This window comes from Tenrec ecaudatus, chromosome 8 (assembly GCF_050624435.1).
Source record: "Tenrec ecaudatus isolate mTenEca1 chromosome 8, mTenEca1.hap1, whole genome shotgun sequence".
Classification (NCBI taxonomy): domain Eukaryota; kingdom Metazoa; phylum Chordata; class Mammalia; order Afrosoricida; family Tenrecidae; genus Tenrec; species Tenrec ecaudatus.
In genome coordinates, this window is record NC_134537.1 from 127109419 (window position 1) to 127122533 (window position 13115).

At 42.8% G+C, this 13115-nt stretch overlaps 1 pseudogene; it reads right to left on the reverse strand.

Moving 5' to 3' along the window:
* Positions 1–5072: 5072 nt before the first annotated feature.
* Positions 5073–10208, reverse strand: LOC142455534 (replication factor C subunit 3 pseudogene; annotated as a pseudogene).
* Between the last annotated feature and the right edge of the window lie 2907 nt (positions 10209–13115).

A 13115-nucleotide genomic window follows, 5' to 3' on the forward strand; every position in this document is an offset into this window, starting at 1 on the left:
GAGCCTCCTTCCCTAGACACTCACTCCCTCCTGCTGGACCAGCTCCAAGCACCACAGCCCTTGGAAGCCACACACATGAGCACAGAACCAGACACAGTAGACATTCATTTTAAGAAAGTGTGCTTTACATGCATACACACACGTATTAACACACACTGGCTAATGAGATACATTCATCAGCAAATTATTTCTGATATTAGTAGTGGATTACAAATTGGGCTGCTAACCAAAAGGTCAGCAGTTCAAAGCTACTTGCTATTCCACAGAGAAAGATGGAGCTTTTTGCTTCTGTAAAGATTTAAAACCGGCGGACCCAAGAGGCCTTGTTGGGCCACAATGAGTCAGTCTTGGTGGCAGTTGGGTTTTAGTAGTGACAGACCGGGGAAACAAAACAAAATGCAGCCAATATGACTTCACATATTCTTTTGGGCTGCTGTTGCTAAAAATTCCAACAGCTACAATTATTTTTAGGTGGCATATATGATTCTCCTGGGGAAATACAAACATGGAGATTAAAGCCTATGTGTTCTCTATAGATAGGATATATCCTCCTCATCATTGCATTCTTCCTCTCTGTCTAGGTGGGAGGTCACATGTAGATCCTTGTAATCGGTTCCCCCTTTCCAACCCATCTTCTCTCCACCCTCCCAGTATCGCTGCTTACACCACTGGTCCTGAAGGGGTCATCTGTCACAGGATTCCCTGTGTTTCCAGTTCTTATCTGTACTAGTGTACATCCTCTGGTCTAGCCAGATTTGTAAGGTAGAATTGGGATCATGATAGTGGGGGAGGAAGCATTTAGAGGAAAGTTGTATGTTTCATTATTGCTACATTGCACCCTGACTGGCTTGTCTCCTCCCTGAGACCCTTCTGTAAGGGGATGTCCAGTTGCCTAAAATTGGGCTTTGGGTCTCCACTCCGCACTCCTCCCCCTCATTCACTATGATATAATTTTTTTGTTCTGATGATGATACCTGATCCCTTCGACACCTCGTGATCACACAGGCTGGTGTGCTTCTTCCAAGGTAGCACCCATTTTAAAGGTGCAAGAGCCTGGGCAGGCACTGCTAGATACACTGCACAGCAGGTGCTGGAAGATGATCCCACCGAGGGTGCAATTAGCATTAGAAGGAGTCTCATGGTAGTCAACCGCAGGAGACTCAGACAGGTAGGCCACCTCCATGGACAAGTGGAGATCCAAATAGGCACCTGGATAATAATCGGGAGAAGACTACTACTAGCTATTAAATCCTAGTAATCGCTACAATCTAATCCTGGAGATGGGGGCTTCAGAGGGCAGAGCCATTTCCACAGACTGAGAAAGGCAAGGTAGAATACCCTTATCCTGGGAAGAACAGGGCAACCAGGTTACACCGGAAAATAATGTTGGCATTTGAGAAAATCTGTTGAAGTGACGTGAATTAGAGAATGAGAAAGACAATTTGCCAGAAGAGAGGCAAAACTGGAGCTCTTCAGAACTGCACAGCGCCGAGCTGCCATAAAGCCCCTGGACGTCATACACCCCCCACCTGCCTGAGGGTTAGACTACATGTTTTTATTTCTAAGTTTGGGTTAAGAGGTGCTATTAATGGGGGATGGGAGGTATGTAGGAACAGGGCATTGGTTTTTAACTGGATACAACTTTCCCTCAAGACATTTGGCAATGTCAGAAGATATTTTTGGTTGTTAAAAAATGAGGGGGTGGTGTTCTTTTTCATCTAGTGAGTAGAGACCAGGGATCCTGCTGAAATATTTTATAACATAATATATAATTCTGTAACACAAAATTATCTGGCCCCATCTGTCAATAGTGCCAAGGTTGAGAAATCCTGTAGTAGACTGATCAATACAGACACAATGTACTTGAAATTCAGTCTGAATTCATTCTTAACTTTTATATAACTACTGGATTTCTATAGCGGATATGAGGATGAATAAAGAATAACTATCTTTATGTCTCTCTGGAGGAAGCATGATGTAGTGGAAAGGGCAGAACCTTAATGTGAAAAAGTCCTGGGTTCAAAGCCAATTGAAATAGATCCCTGGGGGAGTGCATTTTGGGGGAGTTTCTTAGCCCCTCAAAGCCTCAGTTTACCTATATATGAATTAGGATAACACCTATCTCAGAATGCAGCGGAGAAGGCAAGTGACCCTAATTATCACTTATTTCACCCCAAGGAAACACTGGCAGGTCTCCCCGTAATCCAGGGAAGTGAAGGAAGTGCCTCAGTTAAGGCTGTGCCACCACTGAGGCAAGAAAGGTTTAGATCCTAGACATGTATTTCTTATCATTTCCACATTTTTTTTGTTTGGACGAGGAAGGGGGAAACGAGAACTCAAACCTCACTGATGCAATTGGGTGACATTACAAGGAACTGAAATTTGAACTTCCTTAAGCACTCCGCTGGTAACTTAAAGGGTGGGAGTTTCCACGCACCCAGCAGGTGCATGGAGAAAGCCCAGGTGATCTGCTCCTATCAAGATAATAGGCAAGCAACCCCTTTGGGGGAGTTCCACTCTGTCATATGGTGTCTCAGAGAGTCAGAATCAAGTTCACTGCCGCGACCACCCCCCACAAAGCAGACCCAGCATGTGGGGGAGGAGAATGCCTTCAGTTTCAGTGCCTCGCAGCTGCCTTCGGGATCCTTAGGGGGAGTCACCGCCGTGATGTCCACAAGTCACTTTCACATAGGTTGTTTCCTTCCATTTTGAACCTTGTAATAGATCGGTGAAGGTCAGATGTTAAAATCTATAGTCTTTAGGGAGAAAACCCAGTCTCAAAGAGGCTAATCGATCAGTCACCATTCTAAGAACAACAGGCGTTATGCGTTGAATCCAATGAGCAATCCGTGTTTAGAAAGGAAAGGAGCAGGTATGATAAATGGTGAAGGAGTACATGGATGCTGTGTTCACGCTGGTTCGGCGGTTTGGTGTTTCACTTCTTCCTCCAAGATCGTGGAAGGCCAGGAAAAATCAGCCAGTGAAGGCTTCGCAGAGGGGACCGGCCAATTGAATTGCAACGTCAACACATGCAAAATGGGTTGGTGAGGCCGCTGTGAGTGGGATTTGTTTTTGTACACTATTAACTACATGGACAAAGGAGCTGAGAGAAACTTAAAAATAAAATAAATTAGCAGACCTTGCCAGTTTAAAATAGTTTTTTGAAATGAAAAGTCAATTGTGAAACGGTTATGAAAATCAATGGAAAGATATGAACACGTTTAGATTTACTTGCAACTTCTCAGGAACACATTTCCTGAGACACATTTTCATCTCAGAACACTGGTGTGCCTTCGCTCCAATCGCACTGAAAAGCATGCTGCTCGGAGAGCTCTGGAAAGGCTGGGGCTTGTGTTTTGGCCATGAGACACATTTCCAAAGGGCACTAATGAGACACATTTCCAAAGTGCACTAATGAGACCATTTTGGTATTTCCCTTTAGATACTTGAATTGATTGCCTGAGTTTTCACTTAAGTCATCACAACTCTCTGTCGATTTTGGGGGGAGAATGGAAACCGTCCATATTCCAGAAGTGTGGTTCAGGAAAGACCACCCTCTGCTGGCGGAACATCTGCCATGTTTTCCTCCCGAGGACCAGATGTGTGCTTGAACCATAGACTTTTCGGTTCCCAGCACATCGCTTATCGTGGGATGGCGAGAGTGCGTCTTACTGTGTCGTGTTGTCAGAGACAGTCCCTGGAGAAGGACATCATGTTTGGTAAAGTGGAGGGGCAGCAAAGAAGAGGAAGGTCCTCAAGGACGTGTCCTGACACGGTGGCTGCAACAAGGTTAGCAATACTTGTGAGGATGGCGCAGGCCCTGGCAGCATGTCCTTCTTTTGTGCTTAAGGTCGCTACAGACAGAATGGATGTGATAGTACCTAACAACAACAATCATAACAGCTGATTGCGTTAGCTGCCATGCCAGCAGGGAGTCTTTATTTTACATAAGTCAAGTTCATTTAGGAGTTCTGGTGGCCAGTAGTGACACACCCTCGAGTGCTAGTGGAAAAGTGAGCCCTGGGACCCACTAGCCACTCTGTGGGGAAAGACAGGAGATTTCTTTCAGCTTCTCAAAAGATTATAGCCTGCAGGGCAGATCTACCTGTCTCATGAGGCCATTATGAGTGGAAGCAATTCCAAAGCAGTGGAGTTGGCTGGGGGTAAACTCAGAACTCAATGCCGGTGCGTTGATTCCAGCTCAGAGTGACATTACAGGCAAAAATAAAACTTCCCCTTTGGGTTTCTGAGGTTACACAACTTAGGGGAGCAGAAAGATTCATTTTTCTCATGAGAAGTTGCTTGGTGGCTTTGAACTGCTGAATTTGAGGTTAGCAGCCTAATGCGTAACCAACTGTGATGGTTTATTGAGCTAGCCTGGCCAATGGGAACATGGGAGTGGAGCTTAATCAGGTTGCCATTTGATTGGAGGGCAAAGAGGTGAATGGCTCTGCGTAGCCCGCCCACTTTTCTCTTGATCTCTGGTGATCAGGCAAGGTGCGCTGCTGCTCTAGCTCATTCTCTGCCTCAACCTGTGTGCTACACTACCTCTGGGGCAAGGCAACCTGTGGATCCTGTTGCTAGAGCTTGGGGCTCTCCTGAGAAATACTTCGCCACTCTGCTGGTGCGTACATTGCTTCAGCTTGAGGCTGGTGGGTCCTGCCTTGTATTTACTTGAGTTGGATATCCCATGCAGGCCTGCTCTGCTAAGCCTACATGCTATTGACTGCTGCTGACCTACCCTGCTGTCTGCTGCCTGTGGGCAGATTCTCCCTGCTTTGTCTGAGGGAAGACTCCACTGTCTTTGTTCTTGACCTTAGACCGAAGGCCCCTTCATGAGCTGAAGGGCTTTTTCCATGAAAATAAATTGAACTGAGCCCTCTGTACTGCTGTGTGGACTAATGAGCTGTGATGGTCCTTCTCGCTGTCTAAACCTATATATCTGTAATCATACGTGTCCTGGGTTTGTTCCTCTAGAGAACCTTGCCTAACACATCAGCCACCAGGATCGTTAATTTTACTCTTTCAATATAAATGCTGAAATAGTTATTTGGAAGCATTTCTGAGAGGTGTCAGAACATCATGCCTTTCAAACAGTCCAGCATGAACATCTTATAAAGTGCCATAAACTTGACCACAAATACTTCCAGATGAGAAACAGCTTTGCTGAGCAGCTGCAGACAATGCTCATAGCAAGCCGCCATCTGGGCCACTCCCCCTTTCAGCTGTCCATCACAATTGTTTTGGAGTTCTGAATATTCTGATCCCTTCAGTATTATGTCAGGAAGGACACAATGAGCTAAAAGCTCAAAGAATCATCCATGAACTTTTAGGAGTCTTGATGGACTCTGCTGACTGACAAGAGCATTGGCAGTTTCCCTCAGATAAATATCTCCGAGTCCATCTCAGGGATTTTGGGGGTTTTGTTGTTGGTCTGCAGTGACAGGATACTGCTGCTTTTAGCAGGCTTCACACCTCAGGAGGGCTTTCGGAGGTTCGGGGGAACTTCTCCGCCAGCAGTGAGCCTGCTGTGCTGACCGTGTCAGCCTTCCTTCTTGCACACGCTGGGTAACACATGGCAGATTCTTCTTTGCGTTGGGGAGGCATGTGACCCGCCAGGCACTTACCACGAATGGGCGGTAGGAATTATTTTGGAGGGAGAAATACAGCACAGAATCCGCCCGCGAGTGGACGTCTACTTCTCCATGGTTCCGTGCAGGGCCGGGCATGCTGAGCATCTTTGGTGAGCTTGTCAACTTCTGTCTTTCTAATCTCTGGAGGGTTTGTTTCCACTTAGAGTGGCTGTCCACAGTTTCCAGAGTGTTTTCCACTTTGCATATCTTTCCTTTAATGCCAGTTTTTACAGTCCTGAAATTAGTCTACATTTCCTTTTGCTTTATGCTTTTTGCTCTAAATCCACCCTCTCTCTCTTCTCTTTTTAGCTCTTCCCGAGATTTTGCGAAAATCTAGAAGTTGTGGCCATGGGAATAGGGTCCAGATCACTAGGTGTCATCTTTTTGTAAATTATTTTTCTTTGCATATGAGGAGATGACGTTGTCTGCAAAATAGCTACTGAAAGTAGGTTGGCTTATGATTGTGCCAAATACACAGCCGATGTGTTTTAATATTTCCATGCGTGTGTGTGGGGGGGGGTTCTCCTCCCAAGTTCAACACTTAGGTGAAGTTTATTGACTTCATTGCTGCTCTCTTCTGTCACTAGTTATTTATCCATCAGACCTGCTCAATCCAGGGAGCAGTGTCTTGAAGATGACTACAACATTTATGCTTAGAACCAAGTGATTCTTGATTTTCTGATAAATTTCCATCCCTCCCCAGGTGTTTTTGCCTGTCCTGGTTCCTTTTATTTCTTTGTAAACTGTGCCTTTTATTATTATATCGCTTTAATTGTCACTGAATTAGCATGACTCATGGGATGCCTTATGTTGCTCTTTTATAGTGCATTTCATTTTACAACACATCCTTCCCTCTGGATCATTAATATTGCCACTCATGCTCCTTTTGGTTTATGTGCCTCTAGTACCAACTGTAAAGGAGATCTCATGGACAGTGTTTATGTGTGGGGCTACTACCCCCACACTCTGCCATATAAACCTGCCAGCTGCTCTGGGAAGAAAGAGGATATTTTCTCTTCCCATGAAGACGTTCAGCCTCTGAAAGCCAAAGCGGCAGTTTTACTGTATTCTGTAGGGTGCCTATGAATCAGAATCCTCTCCGTGGCAGGGAGTCTGGTTGGTTTAGAGTGCTAATTGCAAGGAGCCCTGGGGATCCTGTAAGGTTATCATTGGACTGCCAACTGCAAGGCTGGTGGTTCAAACCCACTAGCTGTTCCTCAGGAGGAAGATGAGGTCATCTGCTCCTGTATATTTCCAGCCTCAGAAGCCCTATGTAGGCCCACTATGAGTCTCAACCAACCGGACCGCAGTGGGTTTGGGGTTCAGAACTAATTGCCTTTCTGAAATGTGTCCTGTTCAAAATATGTTTCTAGAGAGTAGCATAAGGTTTTTAAAAAAATATTCCTCTAAGAAAGCTGCACAATGGGATAAAAAAACTATGATATCCTGTTTCCATAAAAATTACAGTTTTGGAAACCCACTGGGCAGTTCTACCCTGTCCTTTAGAGTTGCTGTGAGCCAAAGTCAACTTGGCAGTGGCAGGTAATAATAGTCTTTACCATTTAATAGAGGACATCCCCTCGTGTATGCTTACTGTAATGATTAGATGGTTTGAATTTCTCCAATTTCGTTTTCTATTAGTACATGCAGTTCTCTGATTACCAATAAGATCTGTTCCTAAGTGTCTCTTTCGGTTGAGTTTGCAGGTAAGTCAGAGAGGTACATAAGGTTATTTAGTCTGTCTGACTTCAGTGCTAGAGAAGGCTCAGAGCCTTTCAGTGTTGCAAGTTCAGCAAGTAAAGGTGATGGTGGGAAAGAACTGGTTGCAAGTTGGAGTTAGTTCAATTGTTTTAAAGTGAGGGCGGATGCACAGGACACTGAAGGGCAAGTACATGACTATTGGCCCCTAAGTCACGTGGCCGTCACCTGGCAGGAAGATGCCTGTACGGCCCTTGGTTTCAATTTTCGGTCTTAGGAGTACAGGTGTCAGTGAGTGCCACCATTCCTTCACATTTCTCCTCTCGTTAATTAAAATGTTTGCTTTATTTTTTCCTGATAACATTGAAGGTGGTTTTCCTTTCCCTACAAGTTGCAGTCACACATACAGTATTTCTTTACTATTGTTTGAAAACAAGACGCTGACCATGACCCACAACACACCGAGATGGGCTATCGTTCCCTCTGCTCTGTGAAAATGAGACGGCAGGCTGCTGTCTCTCTCCTCTGTCTCTCGTTGTGCACCCCTACCCAAAGGGAGATGTTGATTTTCAATGCTACTCACTTCCGGTTGTCAGTCTTATTGATCTTTTTTGAATTTCTTGCACACCTCTCACTAGAATTTTAATCTTCTGAACTCCCCTTCACGGTCTGTTATGTTTTCCCTTGCATTTTCATCGGGGTGTGTTGAATCTGGGTTTATTATTCAAACCACTGTTTATTTAAGTGCACGAATATACATCTCAATGACATCTTTGCTTCCTGCAGACCACTTTTGGATTTTCCAGTCATAAAAATCCATGCATGCTCCCGTCTTGGCTTTCATTTCGTGGGGTTGGGTTTGGTGCTTGATTCTTAGTGCTCGTGTTATATTTGAGGACTCAGAGGTGTGGACCAGTTCTTCTAAGAGCTCTGTTTTTCTGGACACATTTTTTGTTTGTTTTTCTTGTCTCCACACTCTGCACCCCATATGGGACATATGTGCTTTAAAAAATTTGTATTTATTGATGTTTCCTTTGTCAACTCATAGAGGCTTGGGTATGAGGAAGAGAATATTAAGTAGTGATTGTCCTTCTGGAGAAGGTTAGTGGCAGATTCTCCATCATCGTCTATCGGTTCGGTGCTGCAGGAAGAAGCCGTCCTTCCCCAGCTGTGGGTTACGACCTCTTATCTTGGGAGTATGAAAGTTTTAGCTCTTTTTGGTGGGCACTCCTTTGTGTCTTGGAGCCAGGGAGATGGGTGACTGTGGACTATGTTTATGGTGAGTTAAGCTTTTCAGCACTTTCTAAGTTCTGATCCATGTTTGAGGCATGACTGTGCCGGTGTCCTCCTCTCACCAGCACTTGCGAAAGAGTTCCCCAGCTCCTTTCTATTAAGAAGGCCAAACCTTACCGATAACTATCTGACCACAAGCCCAGCGGCTTCTGAAAACAGAAATGGTAAAGACCTTGGCATTCACAGTGGAGATAAAATGAAATACCATGGTCCAGTCACTGCTTCCAGAATCCCTGTCTGCGATGCTTCAAAAAAACCATACTGAGAAATGCACTTCTACAAAGATCTTTTGTTTTATGGTTCTGTGTATAATTTAAAAATCTATATTTTACTGCATAAATGCTAAAAGAGCATTGTAGAGACAGTTATGAATCCTCTCCACCCCCTAGCCAAAAAGAGCAATTGGGAAACTAATAGGATTATATTTTAATCACTGTCAGTTTTCTCCTGTTTAGAAAAATGGCCAGGGATAATGAATTAAAAATTGTATTAGTGTTTCTATAGAAAATTATGATATCCAAAATCTTATAAAAGTCACCACTTCTATGAGCAATTTCTTCAGGACACTATAGGTTGGGTGAGATGGTGGACCTTAAATGTGTCACTAGATCTCTTAGTTCCTAGTAGCCAGAATGGGTACAGTGGGAAAAAATAAAGAAAACTTTTTAACTCCCGCCAAACTCATATCTTTAGGAAAAGGATAATCAACTACCATTAAAAACAAACACACAAACCACATGTATCTTCAACATTCAACAATCATTTATGAGTACTCTAAATCCACCTTTCTGAGAAGCTATGTGTAATCCATAGTCCAGATAACCAGGATAATAAAATGGACTGATTCTGCAAGTTGAGTCAGCTCACGACGCAATGTCTTGACTTTGAAAGTGCTTTCAGAACTCTGTATAAGTATATGCCAGGAAAACTTTTTGGCTAAAATGTAAGAACCATTTCTTGGGGATCTGGAAGGCAGCCTTAATTATCCCTTCTGTGGGGCATAATTAAGAATTACATGATGCATTTTTCAATGCCGTATGAAGCAGGTATAGATAACAAATGTAACCATAAACTCGCGTGAAATACAAGATACAAAAATAAGAATAATTAGAGAGATAGGTATTGAAATTTTAGGGTAGGAATAAAATCTGTCAAATGATTTTTTTTCCTTCAAGTTTGAAGCCTGTTATCTCTAACATATTCTGTAGTGCATATTCATATAGCTATAGGAAGGACATTTGGTTTGGCAGACAAATCATTTGAGTCAAAATAATTCATCCTACTCCAAATTCCTCCCAGCTTATTGCATATTCCCATATGGTGCTTCTGCCAGCCTCCTCAAACCAGCTCAGCCAAATGTGGACAGATTTTCCTTTATCCCCTCTTTCCTCATGATTCATACTTCCTTGAGGAATTTCTATCACTTGATACTTCTTTCTAATCACCCATGTGAAAAACTCACCTCACCCTTCCACGTTCTTTGGATTCCAGACATTTGGGGCCATTTCCGTGTCCCTGATTATCCTGTGTTTCAGGCATTGCAAGTATAGCTCCTTTGACCTGAGACGGGCTGAAGGCAATCATCATTGGGAAAATGCCACTCCATTTTGAAGACCCACTCAAATGCAACTGGATCACGGTTCTTGAATTTTCTAATTATATATAGTTATTCTGTTCGCTGCACTGTATGCATTTAAATATGTGTCACATTCTTGCTGTCTATATTTTATTAATTTTATGTACATATTATCTCATGTTATCAAAGGGGGCAGTCCTTGCAGAAAAACATCATGCTTGGTAGAGTGGAGGACCAAAGAAAATCAAGGAGCTCCTCATAAGAAGGGGGCGTCCAATGGCTGCAGCAATGGGCTCAAACATAACAGATAGTGTGACGGGTGCAGGGCTGGACAGTGCCTTGTTCTGTTGTATTTCGGGGAAAAAGCAGTCAGGAATGACATGGCAGCGCCCCAAAACAACAATATATGCACTTACTGCATCACATGCTGTAGTATTTAGGGATTGGCTCTCAATTATCGTTTGATACTTTGACATCTGAATATATGGTCTGATAAGAATAATGTAATACTGAAATATATCCATCTATACAGATAGAGATATAAATATACACATAAATATATTTAGATATAAATATATTTCTCAACCTATGATAGGAGAGCAAGGGTTTTTCTGAAATCTAGAATTGTGATTGATAAGTCTAATAATTTTATATTTTTAAAAGCAAAGGGGATGGGGTCTCAGGTTTGTGAATTATTCATTAAGTGCCAGGTAATACTTTGATGCCAGGAAACAGTTTTCTTGTTTCTTCTTACAATGATTTTGCACAGCTGGTGCTACTGCTTTACCGCACGATAGTCTTGACCTATTCAGAAAAATGATCCAGGTTAAATAACTTGCCTAGGCTAGTTAGGAATGGCTAGTTAGGAAAGAAGCTGAGTTCTGAGCTTGCTGTTGCTTGATGTGAAATGGTCTTTGGAAGTTCTGTGGCTCTCATCCTGAGAGGCAGGTCAAGAGATGTGGAACTAGAACCTTTCTGATAATGCTAACTAGGAACTTGATTTCCTTCTGCCCTAGTTTTGTTCTCTGTTCTCCTCAGAGAAATGATTTCCTTCTTAAAGTCCCAAGGAGTACTTAGTTCTGCTAATGTATTCATGCCATGTGACAGTTGGGCGATCCCGCAACGCTATCTCTTCCAGAAGAGGAGGAAAGGAGATCTTTCATCTGTATTATAAGAAGGGTGTATTCAGAAACCCAGACCTCTGTTAGCTGGAGGAAATGATTTGCTGCCTGTCCAGGTCCAAAGCCCACTATTGACCTTGCTCTGTCTCTTGTCTGCAAGATGTTGCTCCATCAGTACCTGTATGTAAACTTTGTCTTCCTTGACAAACTCAGACCTTGACTTGACAAAGAGAACTGGATTTTCTACCACACTTCACAGCTAGGGGTCCTATTGTTATCACCTTTGATATGTGTCTTAGGTTCGTTATTATTTAAATTCTGATTCTTGATTCTCTTTCGAATAAGTTTTCTATTACTGCTATAAAAAGTTATTCCATCAGTTGGCCAGGGCACTGGGTAGCATCGCTGAGACACACACTATTCCTCTGGTTGTCTGAGGCTTCCTACCCCCCACTATCATGATCCTAGTCCTGCATTTCATGTTGCACTAGACCAGAGCATGTACACAGGTACAGATAAGAACTCAGGACACACAGAATCCCAAACCAGAAATGGGACGAGTGAAACCAGGAGGGTAGGGGGAAAGTGGGGAGGGGAGGGGAGGAAGGGAGAGCCTATTGCAGTGATCCACACAGTCTTCCCCTTCCCTGGGGGAACAAACAACAGAAAGCATGGCGGAAGGGAGACAGCGGTCAGTGTAAGATATGACAATAATCATAATTTATCAAGGGAGCACAAGGTAGTGAAGAGTGAGGGAGAAAAAAAAAGGAGTTTATACCAAAGTCTCAATAGAAAGAAAATATTTAGAAAATAATGATGGCAACATGTGTACAAATAACTTGATACCATTGATGTATAAATTTTTATAAGAGCTGTAAGAACCCTCAATAAAACGATCTTTTAATAAAAAATACATAAATAAAACTAAGAGTTACCCCAAACTTAGGGGCTGAAGACAACAACTATTTATTCAAAAGAAATTTCTTAGCTCCTGACTCTACAAACCTACATAGCTATTTACTATCTGGCTTTCTTGCTGTCCTCTCATAAGGAGCCTTGCTTTTATAACATGTCTACATGCATACGCCAGGAAAATCTACCCATCTCAGCAGCCTTAATTCAATCACATATGCAATGCCCCATTCACCATATAAAGTAGCATGTTCACAGCTTCCAGGCATTAGAACATGTGTATCTTTCCTCCCACAAACCCTCTGCCATTGATTCCAACTCAGAGCAACCCCACAGGGCAGAGGAGAACTGCCAGGAGCAGAAAGCTCCATCTTCCTCCTGGGAGCAGCTGGCTGTTTCGAACTGTTGGCCTTGTGGTTGGTAGCTTAATGTGTAACTCACTCTGATACAAGGGCTTCTACCTTTAGACGGTCAGTTTTACAGCTTATTTCCACCTTATAACTGAAATATGTTTTAGAGAAATACATTTTTTTAGTGTTGTAGCATTATAAGCTCATTCGTTAATAATGTGATGGGGTGTGATGATTTCCAACTCACTAAGGGACACAAGATAATATACAACGGAACCAACTAGCTATCAGATTGAAACTTGGTTTTAAATAGACCCGATTCTGGATAATTGTGAAAAATATCTGTAAGTATTATTGACTTCCTATATTTAAAAATCTTTTGCTCATGACTTGTAACTGGTCAGAAAACCAAAAATCAAAAACCAAAAAACAAAACTCCACAGCCTTTCATTTTACAAGATTATATTATACTATTAAGTATACTTTGCCACGTAGAGGTGCTTTGGAATTTAAATAAATGTCCTTTGATCAA